The sequence below is a fragment of the Pleurodeles waltl genome, chromosome 7 (assembly GCF_031143425.1).
Source record: "Pleurodeles waltl isolate 20211129_DDA chromosome 7, aPleWal1.hap1.20221129, whole genome shotgun sequence".
Classification (NCBI taxonomy): Eukaryota; Metazoa; Chordata; class Amphibia; order Caudata; family Salamandridae; genus Pleurodeles; species Pleurodeles waltl.
Genome location: NC_090446.1, coordinates 1,066,704,840 through 1,066,722,820, shown reverse-complemented (window position 1 = coordinate 1,066,722,820; position 17,981 = coordinate 1,066,704,840). Strand labels below are relative to the sequence as shown.

Here is a 17,981-nt window from a genome sequence, read left to right as displayed (position 1 = left end):
CCAAAAATGCCTACCGAGTGCATTGATTGGTTTATTTGAAGTCTGTAGGCGTTGGATTCATGCTGGGACTGAAAAAAGTACATTCCCCACAAATCACTTTTACTGTTAAACAACTCCTGATTCGTAAGAGTGTGGGCACTATTCTGCACAATCAAATAGCCGGGGTATAAGATATTGGCATGAGTGTCTGGCAACAACCCACGTCACTTCCTGTGACGTCAGGGTGATTATGATGTCAGACATCTCAGTACTTTTCTTGCCAGGAGTTACTGTGAACAGATTCGAGCCCCCTGTTGTAGGCAGTTGTACCAAACCTTTTTGAAATGTTTGGCAAAAATATAAAGGGTGAACGCTGTGACATCTCTTTTCTGTTTGGGAGCTTTTCTATTGCACATTACAGTGGGCGTTTTCCCATTATGCTGCCTCACCGTTACTTTGAGATACAAAACCATAAAATGTTTTCAGAGTTTGTCAGGAAGATGGAGTTTAGTTTCTTCACATTTGCAAACGTGAGTCATATGTTTAATAATGAGGTCTCTCAGTTTTAATATAAGAATGAAAATGGAGCGCATTATTTAGCAGCTGGAGCTATCCCATCAGCGTCGCACAGCAGAGAAACCTCAAATCTCTTTCCAGGCGCTCAGGATGGATGGGGCAATATTACAAGCAGTGAAAAATGTTGTTTTACTGTCAAGGATGCATAGCGCTTTAAAAAACATAAATAAAGAGGATAGCAGTTTACACGTGAAAGAAGAGGGGAGAAAGCGAGGGGGGGAATCCATGTACGAAACAGCACATTATGATGATGTACCTGGGTGCGAATAATATATCAAAGATACAGATCCACAGTTATGAGATTTTCTCTGTTTGACTGCTGGGTATGGCAGCTCAGCTAAAAGAAACTGTTTCTCATCTCAGGCCATCCTACTTTTTCTTTTGTTCTGAAAATATAAAACATTATTGCTAACAGTGAAACAGGAAGCAGGATGGAGAAGCTATGTCACAGGGCTGCCATATTTCTAAAGTTCTGAAAAAAAATCCTGTCTGTCTAATCTCACTCCGGCTATTCCACCAGGCTCCCTCAACATCACATGTGACTGTGTGTCTCATTACCCTATGATAAAGGTGCACAATTTACCTCTCAGCGTGACGATGCCGTTAGCGTAACCTGATGTTTTTTTGTACTCCTCAGACCGCCACCCATGGTCTGCAACTGTTAATTCTTGGCTTAAATAGATTCCCGTGAAAAACACAATGCGTTATATTTTGCCCCTTAAAAATTATAGAAGGCTCTGCTTTTTGTAGGTGGTTTAAAACCATCCGCATTAATTTCAAATTTTAGGTATTTTGCTTACTATGTAGAAAGCTTTAGTCACAAGCCAGACGCTGGCTCAGCAGGTGATGGAGACTTCACAGTGCAGCGAAGAGGATGAAGACATCAAGCCTCACTGAGAGAGCCAGGCACCTGGCCTGGCAGTTGTTGATAGCACGATCATTTAATGAGGTAGCCAGGCCCTTCGCGTGGCAGTTGGTGATGGCACAATGACTCATTGAGGTAGCCACCCCCACGCTTGACACTTGGTGACAGCATTGAGAATCAATGAGATAGCCGGGCCCCTTTCTTGGTAGTTGGTCATGGCACAATGACTCAGTGAGGTAGCTAGGCCCTTTTCTTGGCAGTTGGTGATAGCACAATGACTCAGTGAGGTAGCTAGGCCCTTTGCTTGGCAGTTGGTGATAGCATAATGATTCAGTGAGGTAGCTAGGCTCCGCACTTGGCAGTTGGTGATGGCACAATGACTCAGTAAGGGAGCTAGGCTTGACGCTAGGCATTTGGTGATGACATAGTACATCAGTGAGGTAGCCAGACCCTGCTCTTCACAGTGGGTGATGGCATTGTGAATCAGTTAATTAGCCAGGCCTCACACCTGGCAGTGGGGTATGGCATTGTGAATCAGTGATGTGACAGTTGGTGATGCCTCTACTAATCAGGCCTCTGGCACAGCGATTGATGATGGCACTGTGACCCATGAGGAGCCTTGCCCCTGGCTTCGGTGTGGTACCAGAATATCATTGCCAGACTATTATCCAACATAAATGTTGTGACCTAAATATAATTTACAAAAATATCACCAGATTAGAGATCATAATAGAAAATATACATCCAATAGGGCAATATGTTTGTAAGTTGCACAATATTTATGTCACACATTAATTATGTATACAATATTCTGACTTTCAACTCTGGCTTGACTGTTGATAGTGGCGCTCTGACTCACTGACTTACTCAAAAGTTCAGATTTAGCTATAGGCAGGGAATGAAGACATGCTGGTTCAGTGAGTTGGGCCATGCCCCTAGCTCAGCAGTTGATGATGGCACTGTAATTGTAGGAGGTGGTTCTACCTTTCGTTTGGCAGTTGTGATGTCACTGTGACTCATTAGGTGGGCAGGACCCTGACATGGCAGTTGGTGTTGACACTGTGACTCAATGAAGTTGGCAAGCCCCTGGCATGGCAGTTGGGGATGCTGCTGTATATCACTAAGGTTTCCCGGTTCCCAGCTCAGCATTTAATGATGGCACTCTGTCTCATTGAGGTGAAGGCACTGTGTCTCATTGAGGTGGCCTGTCCTCTGCCTCCGGCATTTGATGATGGCACTGTCTCAAGGTGGTCGTCTGGACTCTGGCTCGACATTTGGTACTAGCACTGTGACACAAAGAGTAAGCCAAACCACTAGCTTGGCCATTCGTGATAGTGCTGTCAAACAATCAATCAATCAGGCACTTGTAAAGTGGAGCTTATCACGCATGAGTTCTCAGGGCACTGGTGTGGCTGTGCTGATCATTGGAAAAGCCAGGTCTTGAGTTCCTTCCTGAACTGCTTCAGCGAGGCAACCTGACTGAGGTTGAGAGGTAGTGTGGTCAATGTCTGGGCTGCGAGGTAAGAGAAGTATCTGTCTCTAGCTTTGCTCTTCCTGATTCTGGGGATGGCGGTGAGGGCGAGTTGAAAGGATTGGAGTTGTCTGGCGGGGTGTAGAATGTCAGGTGGTGGTTGAGGTAGTCTTGTCCGATGTTGTGCTGTGCATTGTAAGTGTGTGTCAGTAGCTTGAAAGTGGTGGATTTATTGACTGGGAGCCATTAAAGATCTCTCAGGTGGGCGGAGATGTGGCTGTGGCAAGGTATGTCCAAAATGATTCTGGCTGCTGCGTTCTGGATTCTCTGTAGTCTTGCTTGTAGCTTCTTCATGATGCCGGTGTAGAGTGCATTGCCGTAGTCCAATTTGCTGCTGACAAGACTGTGGGTGACCGTCCTTCTTGTCTCGGTGGGGATCCACTTGAAGATTTTCCGAAGAAGACACATAGGCGGTCATTCTGACCCTTGTGGTTGAAAACCGCCAGGGCAGAGTGCCGCGGAAGCACCGCTAACAGGCTGGCGGTGCTTCATGGGCAATTCTGACCGCTTACCGCCGCGGTCAGAAAAGGGCAACCGGCGGTTTCCCGCCGGTTTACCCCTGCCCCAAAGAATCCTCCATGGCGGCGCTGCTCGCAGCACCGCCATGGGGATTCCGACCCCCTTCCCGCCATCCTGGTCCTGGCGGTAAAAACCGCCAGGAACAGGATGGCGGGAACGGGTGTCGTGGGGCCCCCTAACAGGGCCCCATAATGATTTTCAGTGTCTGCCTAGCAGACACTGAAAATGGCGACGGGTGCCACTGCACCCGTCGCACACCAGCAACTCCGCCGGCTCCATTCGGAGCCGGCTTCATCGTTGCTGGGGCTTTCCCGCTGGGCGGGCGGGCGGCCTTTTGGCGGTCGCCCGCCCGCCCAGCAGGAAAGTCAGAATGACCGCCGCGGTCATTTGACCGCGGTGCGGTCTTCTGGCGGTCTCCGCCAGGCGGGCGCCGCCCGCCGGGGTCGGAATGACCCCCATAGTGTGGAAGCATGACAATGAGACGGTGTTGACTTGACAGGTCATGGAAAGCTTGGAGTCCAGAATAATGCCCAGGATGCATGCGTGGTCATTGGGGGCATTTTTCTAGGACTGTTGTCCACCAGGAGTCATCCCAGGCAGTGGGGTGGAACTGAGTACGAGGATCACAGTTTTGTCCAAGTTGAGTTTGAGACAGCTGGTTTACATCCAGGCGGTGACTGTGACACAGAGAATAGGCTAGGCCCCTGGGTTACCAGTTGATGTTGGCACTGTGATTCAACGGGTTGACCAGACCCCAAAAGCTTGGCAATTGTTGATGGCACTGTGACATAAAGAGTAGGCCAGGCCCTGTACCTTGGCAGTTGGTGATGGCACAGTGACACAAGGAATAGGCCAGTCCCCTTGTTCTGCAGTCGATGATGGCCATGTGATACAAGTTATCTTGGCACCAAAGCTCGGCAGTTGGTGATTGCACTGTGACACAAAGAATATACCAGGCTCAAACACTTTGGCCCAGGATTTGTCATGTATTCTTGTTAAACTAGTAGGTGTTGGCCAAAGCCCCCAGAAAGTATCCTTTTAGACCTTCGGACACTGGATTATCTGAAAATGTCAGGGTGACTGGGCCTTCCCTCCTTAACTTCTAGGACCAGAAGTAAACTTTATTTTTATGCCAAAATGACACACCAAATCAAAAGTACGTCTTATGTTTGTATTGCGCATTCGGCATTGTTATAGGGTCGTATAAACAAAAACATTGGCGCTTCATCCACAAATGGCCATGAGTAAAACACCTATTTTGAGGTGATTAATTGTACATCGGTGACCAGCGCAAATGAGAGGTCAATAGATCACGAACGAGAATGTCTGATCTCTTAGGTCAACATGCGCTGTCAAAAAGTCCCAACTTCTTTCTCCAGGGCCCACACGTGATTCAGGTGCGATTTACTGCTAAGTCCATCTAAAGTGAGTGTTATTTCATCTTTCACTTGCCCAACAGGACCCTGGGAGCAACATCTTTGCTGAGCATTTCTCTCCAAAAAAAGATTGGGTCACCAACAATTCTACGATATTGTGACAACTCCGCCCTACGGCAGCTGCTTGGTGGGATATAGCGCACAGAATAAGATGCCATGGGCTTCCTGTTGGATACGAGTTTGAAACAAACCTGATTAAGTGAGGTATTATCTTTCAGAAAAAAGGATCTTGACAGTTTCACTTTACGCCTCTTGCACGGAAATAAAATTATATTTTTTGTGTTACTTCCCCTTTTATGCAACCCCAATGAGTCAGCATAAGGCAATAGGCTAATGTTAAATGTTTCACAAGTGATTTGACTGAATGACCAAACGTACAAGTACATACAAAAGTACGGACATTGTGATCCTGAGTGCAGTGGAGTTGGGAATCACTAAGCGTGGAGCGGGGTCAAAGATGAAGTTAAAAAGAACAAAATATTCACCTTAAGGCAACTGTATATAAAATAACTCACACCTTAAATGAGGAATGAATATAAGTTAAACTAATTAGTGGCAAATTCACTATTACACACAATATGAAGTAGTCTGCCACAAAATGTGCAAAAAAGATTTAGGCTCTAGACAAAAAAGTGCTTCCAAACTATAGATTTTAGAGTCACAGATTGCACCTAGTGCAAACATTTTGTATATGTCCATTAGACCCCAGCTCAGCTAGTAACACCCTAACAGTACATCTCAAAAATAATAAATCTTTGTCATTGGGAAGCTTTAACTGATGCTGGCTTCCAGGCATCCTTCACAATTGCAGAATAACCAGTTGCACACATTTATATTTCTTTCAGGCAACAAGCACCCTGGGAAAAAGTCTGTTTTCTTGTTCAGCTGTCTGACCCACCCTTGGCCTCACAGCACAGAAGATTCCCTCCTTTCCATTCCAGCTGATGCATCTCAGCTGTCGGAATGAACCACCCTGCAAGGTTGTCTTTTAACACAAAGCCCCACAGATATTGCATACTTGGACTTCCAAAGTACACAAATGCGACTTTATCTCTTTCCCAAAGATCAGCAATGCCTCCTCTTCTACAAAGCAGCAACCAGGCCACAGAAGCAGAGTCTGGAGGGGTGATGTGGTTCATCGAGCTAGTTATAGAAATCATACAGAAAATAAATACAGTAAAAAAAGTATATCTGAGGTGCTCCAAGTTTTAGCAATACTGTAGATTGACACTCGAGGGTCTGGATACGTCCATGACCTCAAATGTCATAGCTGCGTGGTGCTCTGTGCTCCTTCCTGCTGCTCCACGCCATGTTCTTTGGAACGTTGCTGTGTTTGGGTTGAAGTCCCCGCCAGTCCTACCTTTGCACATGTTTTGTAATTGGGGGTCAGACCTGGAGTTAGAAGGCCCTTTGTGTTTTGGGCATTCGGTATTTCAGTGGCGCAAACTCATCTGTCGAGGTGACATCAGATCAATGAAAAATCACTGTCTTCACAACTAACTTTCTGTCTTAGGGCTGAGTCACTAGCCTGCATTCCTGCTTCCTTGGTGTTCGTGTACCTGTCCCTGGGACGGTGCCGGCATAACCCCACAGTGGTCTCCTGGTGAGGACTGGTGGGAGAGACATAGTCATCAGCAGCAGGGCTGTGTCAAAAGGCATGCTTGATGAAGCCAGGCGCGGGCCAGCTCAGAGCTGGGTGTTGGACATTAGGCAGGTCCACTGGGGTTATATGGCAATGGTCCACCTTACTATGCACCACAGTTGACTAAATGATGCTGCAAGAAAAGGTAAATTATGCTGCATATAGAGGCCCATTATGTTTTTACAAGGAAAATATGTGGCAAATAGTGTGGAGATATTATCTAAATATTTGGACATTGTAACTTATTGATGCAAAAGGGATCATCTCCTCACTGTTGTGATCCAAGCCTATAATCGTGCACTTCTGAAATAGATCCTGCACCCCTTTTACCCTGCACGTCCCAGTATTATTACAAACTGGTCTTTCGTCGGGATTAATTTGTTTTCCCAGTATGGGCTGTCTGAGAACACATCTTTCCGTTAAGAAGCAGCAGTACAGAGCAGATAGGCACTTTCAGATTTAAGACATGCTATCTTAAGAAGAGTTGCAAAACGCTTAGCACTCTTATAACTGCTGATAGTTGTCTTGAAGTAAAGGTTGATTTCAGAACACTGTGGTGTAGACGTGAATTTACATAAACAGTGAATCAAAACATTTCCATGACAAAGAAGGAATTTATATTTTCTCCCTGTTTTACATTCAGATATGTACAGTGTGACTGTCTTTATGGCAGACAAAAGTCCTCTTCCTAGCTCATAAACTGAAGATGCTTAAACGATATGGGTAACATTGTCAACTCTTTATTGCCTGAACACAGCAACAACTGAAAGGTGACCAGTCACCCTGCATGCAGCATTTTTTGTAAATGTTGATCCAAGAACATGTTTTGTGTTGATATCTATACATTATGCAGCCAATGCTCGATTGTTTGTCATTTGTGCAAATCCATTGTTAAACGTGAAATGCAGCAACTGCAATATTGCATAATTCCAATTGTCCTGATTTACGGGCTAGTTTTGCAACACAGAGCATTGTACTGTACCGAGTCTGAGCAGTCCAAATTAGGCATGCTGACTTTTTTCCTCGTGTGTTTAAACACTATAACTTTTGAGCTTAGTAAATGATGACCTTCCAGTGCTCTGTGATACCAGCTCATGACAGGAACAACAATAGTGCACAGACACTCCCTTGGAGATCCCTGCTGCCTCATCCTCACTCGTCTATTCTCTACCAGTCACTCCTCTGCTCTCCCCTTCTCACTCACTTTATCTCTCTTTATCACTGATTTGCTCTCTTGCCACTCTACTCTCTTGCTGTGACTCTCTTTTCTTTCTTTTTTATGTCCACTCCTCTATTTCTTTTTGGGTTCAGTGCACTGCTGTCAGTGCATTAGATCACGCCCAGTCTGATTTCTCCCAGCGTCACCATTTCAGTATCTTCTGTGGCTGCATTGTTTATCTGCCGTCACCTATCCTTTCTGTATCTAGCCTTTTTTGTCAGTATTTAATGGATCTCATATTCCTGGTTCTCGTGATCTGCTCAATTGTTACCACTTATTTGAACAGATTTTATATTCCATGATTTTGTAACTTGAAGCGAGCACGATTTAAAGAAGTAGGATGCCTCTAGTTCAGCGTGCAATACTTGAGTAGAGCTGCTGTGTCGTCCTGAGAGTGAGTGCCTGTGCTGTGGCAGTCACCAGGACTGAGGGCCAGGATTGATACATTGCATATGTCTCGATTGGATGCTTCCAGCTACCTTAATGACGCGTCTTATAGCTACTCTGAAGCTCTCTGTCTGCTTCTGTGCGCTTGTTTGAAGGTCCAGGTGTGTCAGCACCTGGTCACGTCTGCTCCATATCAGTCAGCTGCCGGCCTCCAGCGCTTGAGAAACTTCTGGGCACTGCCCTGTCCCAGGTGATGAAGGAAGTCAGTGTCTGTAGTTGGCTGCTCTAGTTAAAGCACTTTCTTGCCTGGACTACAAAAGGCAGTGCGCTGCTAAAGTGTTGTTTTTACCAAATCTCTAAAAATGTCTCTCCCTATGTATGTGTCCTCTAGGACAGCTGAGTCTTAATTCTACAATGACACACGCCCACCTATTCTTGGGCCCACAACTGGATTGGCAGGTTCGGGCTCCACTCTCGCTACTCCTGCTGCACTGAAGCAGACTTTTGGGACCATTGATGGACGTGCAGCAGAATATTCCAACCTTGGAGAGGGTGGTGGCATATTTGCATTTTTCCACTTCCTGGTGGTGCTCTGTGTGAGGCACCTCTAGGCGGGAATCCGTACATCACCAATACTTCCTCTCTTGCCCCCGGGTATCTCTGAGGGCACAGGCCAGCGCTGCTCATCGTCCGGCCACTGTAATCGGTATTTCTTGTCGGGCTATACAAATATTTGCAAAATGTTTTTTAAAGAGCCTGCAGGTTAGTTACTGTTCGTTGAGTCGACCATTAAAAGCCCTTTGTTTTTCCAATTGTTGTAAAGCATGGTCGTCGAGCAGCAGCTGCCGTATCCCCCAGCACCAGCCCCCACCTGCATTAAAACGAGCCCCCACCCTTCCAGCCGCCCGGGAATGCTCGGTCCCTGGTATGGCCGGCCTGGCGTGATGTTAGCATAACGTCTGCTGTAAACGATCCCGTTTCCTCTCGGTGCCATTGTCTGTGGGGGAGGCCAGATCGCTTTCTACTCTGCCTGAAGGCGCACCCCGACCCTTCTCATTTTATTTTCCGTTTGGTCCTACTTCTGTAACGGATACAGAGGGGCTTGTGGATCCAGAACAAGCTGCAGGGAAGTGTGCAGGGGCACCTACAGGCTCACGTCAAAAATTCGACTTTGGTGCCCCCGAACCGAATCACAAAGCGGTGTACAAAGCCTTGTGTGCGCTTAATTTTATTGTAGATGCGCAAATGGCTGGGCCTCTGAGCCAAAGTTCAAAGCGGGTGTTCTCGTAGCGTGGTTTTACTCTTGTAAAAGAATATACTCCCAATACCTGTTTTGTGCGAGTAAACCCTGCGCCAATGAATGGGAGACGAGGTTCCCAGGGATGCCCCGAGATGTTGGTGCTTACATGTTTCAGTTCATTGGCCTTAACAAACCCTTCACCGCTCATTCCACCCTTGTTTCCATGTGACATTTACTCCTGTCAAGGGCAAAAAGTAGTACCATGTTGATGGTGTGATTAGTGGGGCATTGGCACAGTAATTGTGGGTATTGTAAAAGGGAGCTCCCCACAAGGAATGTTTTATCCAGGAGAACAATATAGAAAACACAATTTACAGTGCAATTTTTAGCTCCTCTACACAATGACACTTATGCATGTAAAACACTTTGGCATGGTTGTTGTATGTGGCACCGTTGTGGACTCCATTGCAGATTCCCCACAAATCAGAAATGAATGCTTTAAGTACAAGGTATCCCAGGGAAGTATATTTCTGCCTTTTTTGTGACCAGTGCCCAGTTGATGACATCATCGCGACGCGCCAGTGTGCCAAAGCACGTGTGCGAAGCGGGACGGCGAGCCAGCCAGGTTTGACGGTTCATGTCTGGTGCTACAAAGCAGCAGGTGGTTTCTGCTCGGCAGCCTTTTCCATGAATCACTGCCTGCAGCAAGAAGGCTCGCAGTGTTCCGACAAGCTGCTGAAGTTTCACAGTTATTACAAACGCCTTGTGCCAAGGGAAACTTGGATTCCAGGGTGTGTTTCTTACTGCTGGAGGCAGGAGCGCCTGTGCCGGCATGAATAGGGCCTGTGTACGCGCAGAATGATTAATAAAGACCCTTTATGTTCGGCTACCGCGGCGGCATCTGCCTGCTCGAAACACCTTTGACAGATCTCTGCAGAATATGTTTTGTGTGGGTATATATAGCCATCTATTTTTAAGTGTTTAAACATAGTACTTTACTGTGAATTTGAATTGCTTTTGTAAAATGCTGAAACCTACCAGGCCATCCAGGCCAGTGCCTAATGTGCACCAGCCAAATATTTGGCCTAGAAACCTGCTGCCGGCGCTGGGGTTGCCCAGTACCTAATCCGCATGGGTGTCATTCCACTTCATGCCTTTCTTTCGCCACCCTACACTTCCGGCCTTTTATTTCACACATGCAGGTGCTTTTTCATCCATTTGTAACTGTTTTCCTATCTTTCTATTTTTCTCTTTTCTGTCTCCCTCTGTCTGTTTTTTCGTGGAAAAAATGACAACAAATAATTCTCGTTGTCCAAAAAGAATGCTCAGCATTTTCACATATTAAAATATGGTTCAAGAACTGTCAAGGATCAACATAAATGTAGATGTGCTGGCTTTAGCTGTATAGCTGATAGTCTTCCTATACACATCAAGCGTATGACACCTCTCACGCAGAGGGGCCTAGGTGAAACCAGATGTTGCCCATTAAAACAAAATGGTTACATGTGAGTGGTCTGGTTTAATCTTTTAAGCAGACTCCAAAACAATTAAAAAAATACTTATGTTGTAGCCCCAAACACAGGAGAGGCAAGGAAATAACAAGCATTTGCAATGCAATGGGTTTTGCATTTGTTCTACTTAGAGCTATTAGTGTTGTTAAGACCTAACCGGACCTTTATTGTCACATAAAATGAAAATGAAAAATAATACAGTTTTACATAAGCGACCCGATATAAAGAGCCATGCCATGACCGTGAAGGAGCACACAAAATTAAACAGAAGTTTGCTCGCAGTCAGACTTATCGGCAAATGTGCAGCGAGATCGCGCTGCGTAGGAAATAAAAATAAAAAGTATCCCAGAAACCATGGTGAAAACATGGAGCCTCGTATGTTTTCAGTAGTTGGCCGTTGCGCATGAGGAGGGCTAAACACCAAAAAGGCATGACATATACATGCCTTTCACAAATAAAATCAAGCGATTTTTAAAAGGCAAGCCCACGAACCAACTAAACTGATGGGTGTGCGGTGGACGTGGTTAAAAGCCCACAGAGAGATTACAGCAGGCTAGAACGCTTGGACGCGTGACCCTAAAAATGGGGGTCAGCCTTCACCATAAACATGCTCCTTTGTGAAGGAGTCATAAAACAGTAACGTTTTTGAAGGAAGTTTGGGAGTTACTGTCTGGCTCCCCTGAAGAAGGTCAGTTCTTCACCAAAGGTTTCTCAGGTTGTTCAAAATCTAAAATTTGTTTTTCCTAAATTCCTGGATTTCATCTGCCCAAAACTGTGTGCTAGGTGGCTTTGTTTAGTATTCTCTTAATTATGCAGTGCTTAAGTTTTGTACTATTGGATATTGCAAACCTATTAAAAACTACATGATGGATGCATTTGGGATACCCTAGAGACAAATATCTGATATCATCAACATGTGCCAACTCGGTTACTATGACTGTGATGACTTGATGGAAAGATGTGTACATGCAGTCCCACTAATGTGTTGATGTCGGAGCGAAGCAAAATAGAAGTCTGTTTTCTTGTTCCTGCAAGTGAAACTTTTTCTAGACGGTCTTGTGGCCAGTCAACCAGAAGATGAAGGTCTGCCTCCCTTACATTACAAGATACTCATGGTCTGTCTGGGTGAGAGGAGCTGGAGGGAAGTGTTTCACTCTACAAAGACTGACTCTGTGTGGATTGTTCAACTTAAACATTACAGTCAGGAGAAATATTGTAATTCTCTGTAGAACCTTGAATATGTCAAGACTATTATTCTTATTATAGGTCAGCGTGGCACACTCACTTCTCCAAGGAAGGTGTCCCCTAGAAGCACTGGGAGCTGTAGATTCCAGGAATAGGTCAGAACAGACTTAGTTGTTCCATTGCATCCCAGGTTGTAGTCTCCTCAGTCTTCATTATTTTCAATATTTAGATGACTTTGAGGCTCATTCAGTTTAGCCCTCCTTTGTGGTGCCAAAGGGCAGGCCAGCACTTTTAGTCCTTCTTCTTATCACAGATGCCTAACCTAGCCGAGACTTCTCAAGGAGGATGTTCCTTTTCCTTCACAAGTAGAACTAGAAATGTCTCAAAACCTAGCTGGAGCAGTTGCTTGGGTGGCAACATTACTCAAGCAGTCTTTGAACGGGGCTTGAGAGCAAACTTTCAGGAAAGCATTTGGCTCCTCATTAACATATAAGAGAAATGTGTGAGGATGCAGCAAAGCCGGTAGATGGAGTTCCCCAATCCCAGCTTGTGGAGTCTCATTTCAAGACCTAGTGCTCCTGCGCTAGACCACTTCACCACAAAAACAGTAAGTGCTAATCGTAAATTACCATTTGTAAACACATATTAGGAGTAGTCCTTACAGCTGGTCAGTCGAAGTATCATATGCCTTCCCACATATCCCTTGTACACCAAATAGCGGAGGGTTTTCCATAGCTTGGATTAAACAAGCAGTAAATACAGAATGCCACACATACATTTACTTTCTCCTATGTTGTTGCAGTTTCTGTTTCTGAACCAGGAGGTGTCAACAGCTTTAAGTATTGAGACAGGACGTATCCACAAAGCCTGTCTCTAACATAACTGGAACCTGAATACCAGCCAGGTGATGGCACCATAGGCAGATCACTGGTGGAGCTTCCGTGGGCTCTCCGCTGCAAGGCAGATGGAAACCAACAACGCTGTCAGAATTCATGCAAGAACACACTTAGCAAACAAGCCTCTCCTTTATAATCTCTCCTACCATTGTTTTAAAAAAGTTGTTACCAGCTGCCTCCGCGTTTCTTGTTATGCCTTCAGCCATAAGCCATACAAAAAGCAGAAAAATCGCGACTTTGCACATATCGAAATTGGCAATCATTATGGTCCCTTCGACTGCTGCCTGTTAAGTACTCAATGAAAAGGAAAAGGAGAGGTGAATGATACACAAATGTGCAGCAGGCACCAAAGACAGCCTAGTGACTAGAATCATCTACACATTTGGGGGGCACCTGGATTGCTAGAATGACCCTTTAATGTTGTGCAAAGGTCTGGAAGGCAGGGCAGGTGAACGTAGGGGAGGTGGAGATAAAGACAAACAATTATCATCGTGGAATCCATCTGTCAGAGTAGAGGAAGGTATGATCTCCTTGCTGATTGGGAGAACGGTTGAGATCACCCTCACCCCTTGTGAGTACCCATCAGTATTGGGGAACAAAAAGGAGGTAACGAGTAGCATTCTTGGTTTAAGGGGTGAAAGAGCATCTAGCCCCCGTCTGTGAAAACAGTGATGAGGTGGTGCAGCAAAGTGGTAATGGCTGTATTCAGTAACATGAATGTTTCGATATCATGTTGTCTACAGTTGCCAATAATTGACTGTTCATCGCCAGGTGTAAAGTACATTTGCATCGGGAACCTAGGAAAGAGGTAAACAAGACATTGGAAGAAATACATTGCAAATGAAAATATTGGTATTAAGCTACAAACCAGTTTTGAATACACAAGTGTGCACACAAATCAGTAGAAACCGAGTCGGAGTAAGATAAACCTTTACGCTTTCTTCCTTCAAGTAGTAAAATATCTAGTAGGATGTTTAATTACCTTGTGTGTTCAGTCTTTCAAGCTCTTTCCCAAGTTGTATCTATTGTGTTTAGGTTTTTTACTTTTACTTTTTTGTGTCTTTTATCATTCCAGAATACTTTGTTTTAGACAGAGAACGGTGGTACATGCAATTGTTTCCTTATTACAAGGTCATTATGAGATGACCTGGATTCTTCCTCTCGAGGATGTACTCTCCATGTCACCCCAGCTGCACAAAGTTAATGCAAAAGTAGAGGTGCCTTCAACCAAACTATAATGCGGTTACATTTTTGCCTTTACAATGAAACCCTTGGTGTCCCTTTGATAATTTAACCTACATATTAGTGGAAATTCATGTTCATATCAGACCATTATGAAATATAAAGCACCTTGTTTCATAAAATAATTTGTAAAATTGTGAAATAAAAAATATGCTGAAGTGCTGTCTACATTATTCCACTCTTCATTAGGTCTGGATGGATTGCAGAGCTATCCGTAATATCTACTGTTGCCATTTGTTTAAACATAATATACTTTGGCTCAACCCAGAGCAGTATTATCCTCTCACTGCATGCTATTGACCGTTCCGTGTATCATTCTGCCTCCAAAGGAAAGCGTGGACTGCAATACATCAGGGACTAGTTCACATCTTAAAAGGACACTGGATCATCACACATTCATTCTTTTTCTCATAGAGGTATTTTATACAGAAAGCAATCCGTTTTCTTTTTCTCTGCAGTAGTTTTTTTCATATTTTAATCAGGACTCAAAGTGCATGCAAGAGCTATTGGCTTCAACAGCACTGCTTCTTCTTATAATGGCTACAAACCATGGGAAAATTCACAAAACAAACTGACTGGAAGTTTGGCTCACTCCTGCAGCTGACAAAATTGGAAATCTATTGTGAATTAAAAAAGACAAAAATCTGCATATATGCAACTTCGGAATTCTGCATGTGTTCTGACTTTCTTTCAGAACCAGAAGCATTACATTTAAACGTATCCGCCTCGTGGCTCAACCCGTTATTCCCCTGGACCGCAGCCAAACGCCTCTCTCTGGCTGCAGTGCAGGTGCTTTCATTCGAGGCCTTAAATGCTTTGAGAGGAAAGGTGAACAAGCAGAGCAATGTCCCACGCGATCCTTCTGGTATGAGGAAGCGGCTGCCAGGAACTTTTCAAACACCTTCCTTGGGCAAGCCCAGAAATCAGGAACGGGAAAACCACACTAAATGCTTTGTTTGCTTTGTAAGTTGCCTTTGTTGTTATTTCTCTTCATTAGTTGCATATAAAACAGATGCCTTGTTCAGCTTCACAGACATGGGAAGTGCTCGTTCCAAGATGCTTGGGTAAGACGTTTACCTGTAGAGCTTGGGGCCGTTGCTCATGTCTAAATGCAAATTCTAAGAAGTGTTTGCCCTGCTGTAGAGTTTGGTGGTAATACAACTTCTACAAATAATAGTAGGAAATACAAAATCTGGAGGACAATCAGTTAACTGTATTTGCTCCTTGATAGGGATATCTTGGCACAGGAAATTGAACAGGTGGGTTATCCACCGAATTCAGTATTTCCTTTCAAATGTCGGCGTGTTTATCAATAATATTGAACTTAACTCACCCCAAAGATGAGACTATAAATGGTGGGTTTATGTATATTCGGATCATGAGATTGAGTATGTTTATTATTTGTTTGCTCAATAAAAGAACAAAAACGGAACTGTACATATATACAGAACCATGCTTATGCTTTCAATTTGATACAAAACAAGAAGAGAGGACATAAAGCATGATCAGATCAAACGGTCTCAGTTGTCAGTGGTCGTAGAGTTCTAGATGTGCAAGGTATATGGTTTGGTAGCTGTCCTAAGATGAACCTATTTCTTTTGTTTGGCTGTGTCCTAAATTCTCTCTTCAGAGATAGATTACTGTAGTAAATCTGCCAGCACTTTTTATCGTTTCAACACCATGCTTCCTTATGTAATGGTCGGTACTCCTGGCACTTTTTGGTAAAATCCTTGTCATATAATTTAGTAGCCAGTCATTTTCTAGATCAGCATTCAGAGTGCTTGGATGTTTAATGTTGAATCTTGTGCATCGTCATGGGAATCCGAGGGTCTGTTTCATATCTTCGATGCCTATAACTGTTTATGTCCTCTGCCTTACCTATGCAATTTGATACACTCCCATGTTCACAATCTGTGCTTTGACCCAATATTTCTTCATATATCTCCAACTGGTCATTCAATTTGTAAATGAGTCACTTGAGTGTGGCCCCCATAGTGCCTGCAGCCAATCCTCTGGTGTAGGTGCCACAAGTGATTCCTATCATCTTCATATTAGCATTATTTGGTTGTTTCCAAGGCATTCAGATCTATATGTAACTGCCAAGCTGCATGTTGACACATGTAATTTTTGATGCAACATAAACCACTAGGAAGTTGATTTATTTGAAAGCCTTTGAGCCCCTTACTGCTCATGCAAAACAAATGTCAAAAGCCTTTAATACAATGCCAGGATTAAGAACAACGGGCCAGATGTAGCAAACGTTTTGCGACTCGCAAACGGCAAAATTTGCCGTTTGCGAGTCGCAAAACGCGTATCCCAATGCAGAAATGCATTTTGCGAGTCGTTACCGACTCGCAAAATGCATTTCAGACTCGCAAATAGGAAGGGGTGTTCCCTTCCTATTTGCGAGTCGCATTGGGATGCAATACCATTTGCGACCGCATATGCGGTCGCAAATGGCATCGCAGTTACCATCCACTTCAAGTGGATGGTAACCCAATCGCAAATTGGAAGGGGTCCCCATGGGACCCATTCCAGTTTGTTACTGGAGCCCAAAATATTTTTTCAGGGCAGGGAGTGGTCCAAGGGACCACTCCCTGCCCTCAAAAAAACTGAAACTAAAGGTTTCGTTTTTTTTTAAAGTGCAGCTCGTTTTCCCTTAAGGAAAACGGGCTACACTTCAAAAAAAAAAAACTGCTTTATTTAAAAGCAGGTCGCTAACATGGAGGTCTGCTGACGTCAGCAGGCCTCCATGTTAGCGAGTGCCTATACTCGCAATGGGGCCGCAATTTGCGACCCACCTCATGAATATTCATGAGGTGGGTCATTGCGACCCCATTGCGAGTTGCAGTCGGTGTCTGAGACACCGTACTGCATAGCAATTTGCGACTTGCAAATTGCGAGTCACAGGGACTCGCAATTTGCAAGTCGCAAATTGCTTTCTTCCTACATCTGGCCCAACATCGTCAATGAGCATATAACATAGACAGTGACTCTGATTCTAGTGCTTTCACCGTAGGGACTGGTTTTCTCAATGTGCCAATAGTAAATATTCTTGATGTCTCTGATGTGCACAACTGTACTAGTATTGTAACCAAAATTGTACTTGCCTGTGAGGTAGTGTTACACTGTTTTGTGCGATCTTCATATAGCTCAACTGTCACAAATGTCTTGATCTCTTGGCACTGTTGGCAGACTCAAGGTGTTTCAGAGTGAACGGAAGTACTATCAGTTCCTGTAGTTTTTCACTGCACTTGCCTAATGGGGCTAAACCAATTAGGGAGGAGGGGTTTGATAACGTTAATTAATAGGGGTTTGAAGGAGGATGGGAAGGGCTTTTAACCTATCCCCTGATTCCACGAACCTATCAGCAGTGAATCTGCGGATGATCAATTGATCTGTGGGTGTCATTGCAAAGTAATCTAAAGGGATTGGATTGCAACCTTCCATGAGACATCTGTGTGCGGCCAATCAGTCCCTGACTAGCCACTGTGAGTCTGATCAGCGAGGCTGCTTACTGTGTACATTATAAACATCTGCCTCAATTTTAATGACCCCTCAAAATTAGCTTTTTTCACGAGGTAGATACATGTTGAAAGTTTCTAACAACAAATCTGAAAATGTCACCTCTAAATGTCACCAGATTTCCTCAAGCTTTGCTCTGTAACCCATTCGTTGCTGTTACATGTCCATTATATTCTGATAAGATAATGGTGTAAAAGGTCAAAGACAGTCAGGAGCACTTTACTGTTT

The 17,981-nt window shown here is 44.4% G+C and overlaps 1 protein-coding gene across 4 annotated transcripts in view; it reads left to right on the top strand.

Annotated features, from left to right (window-relative positions):
* Nucleotides 1–17,981, top strand: part of RAB11FIP4 (RAB11 family interacting protein 4) — a 1,128,176-nt gene that overhangs the window by 908,480 nt on the left and 201,715 nt on the right. The window lies entirely within an intron of this gene.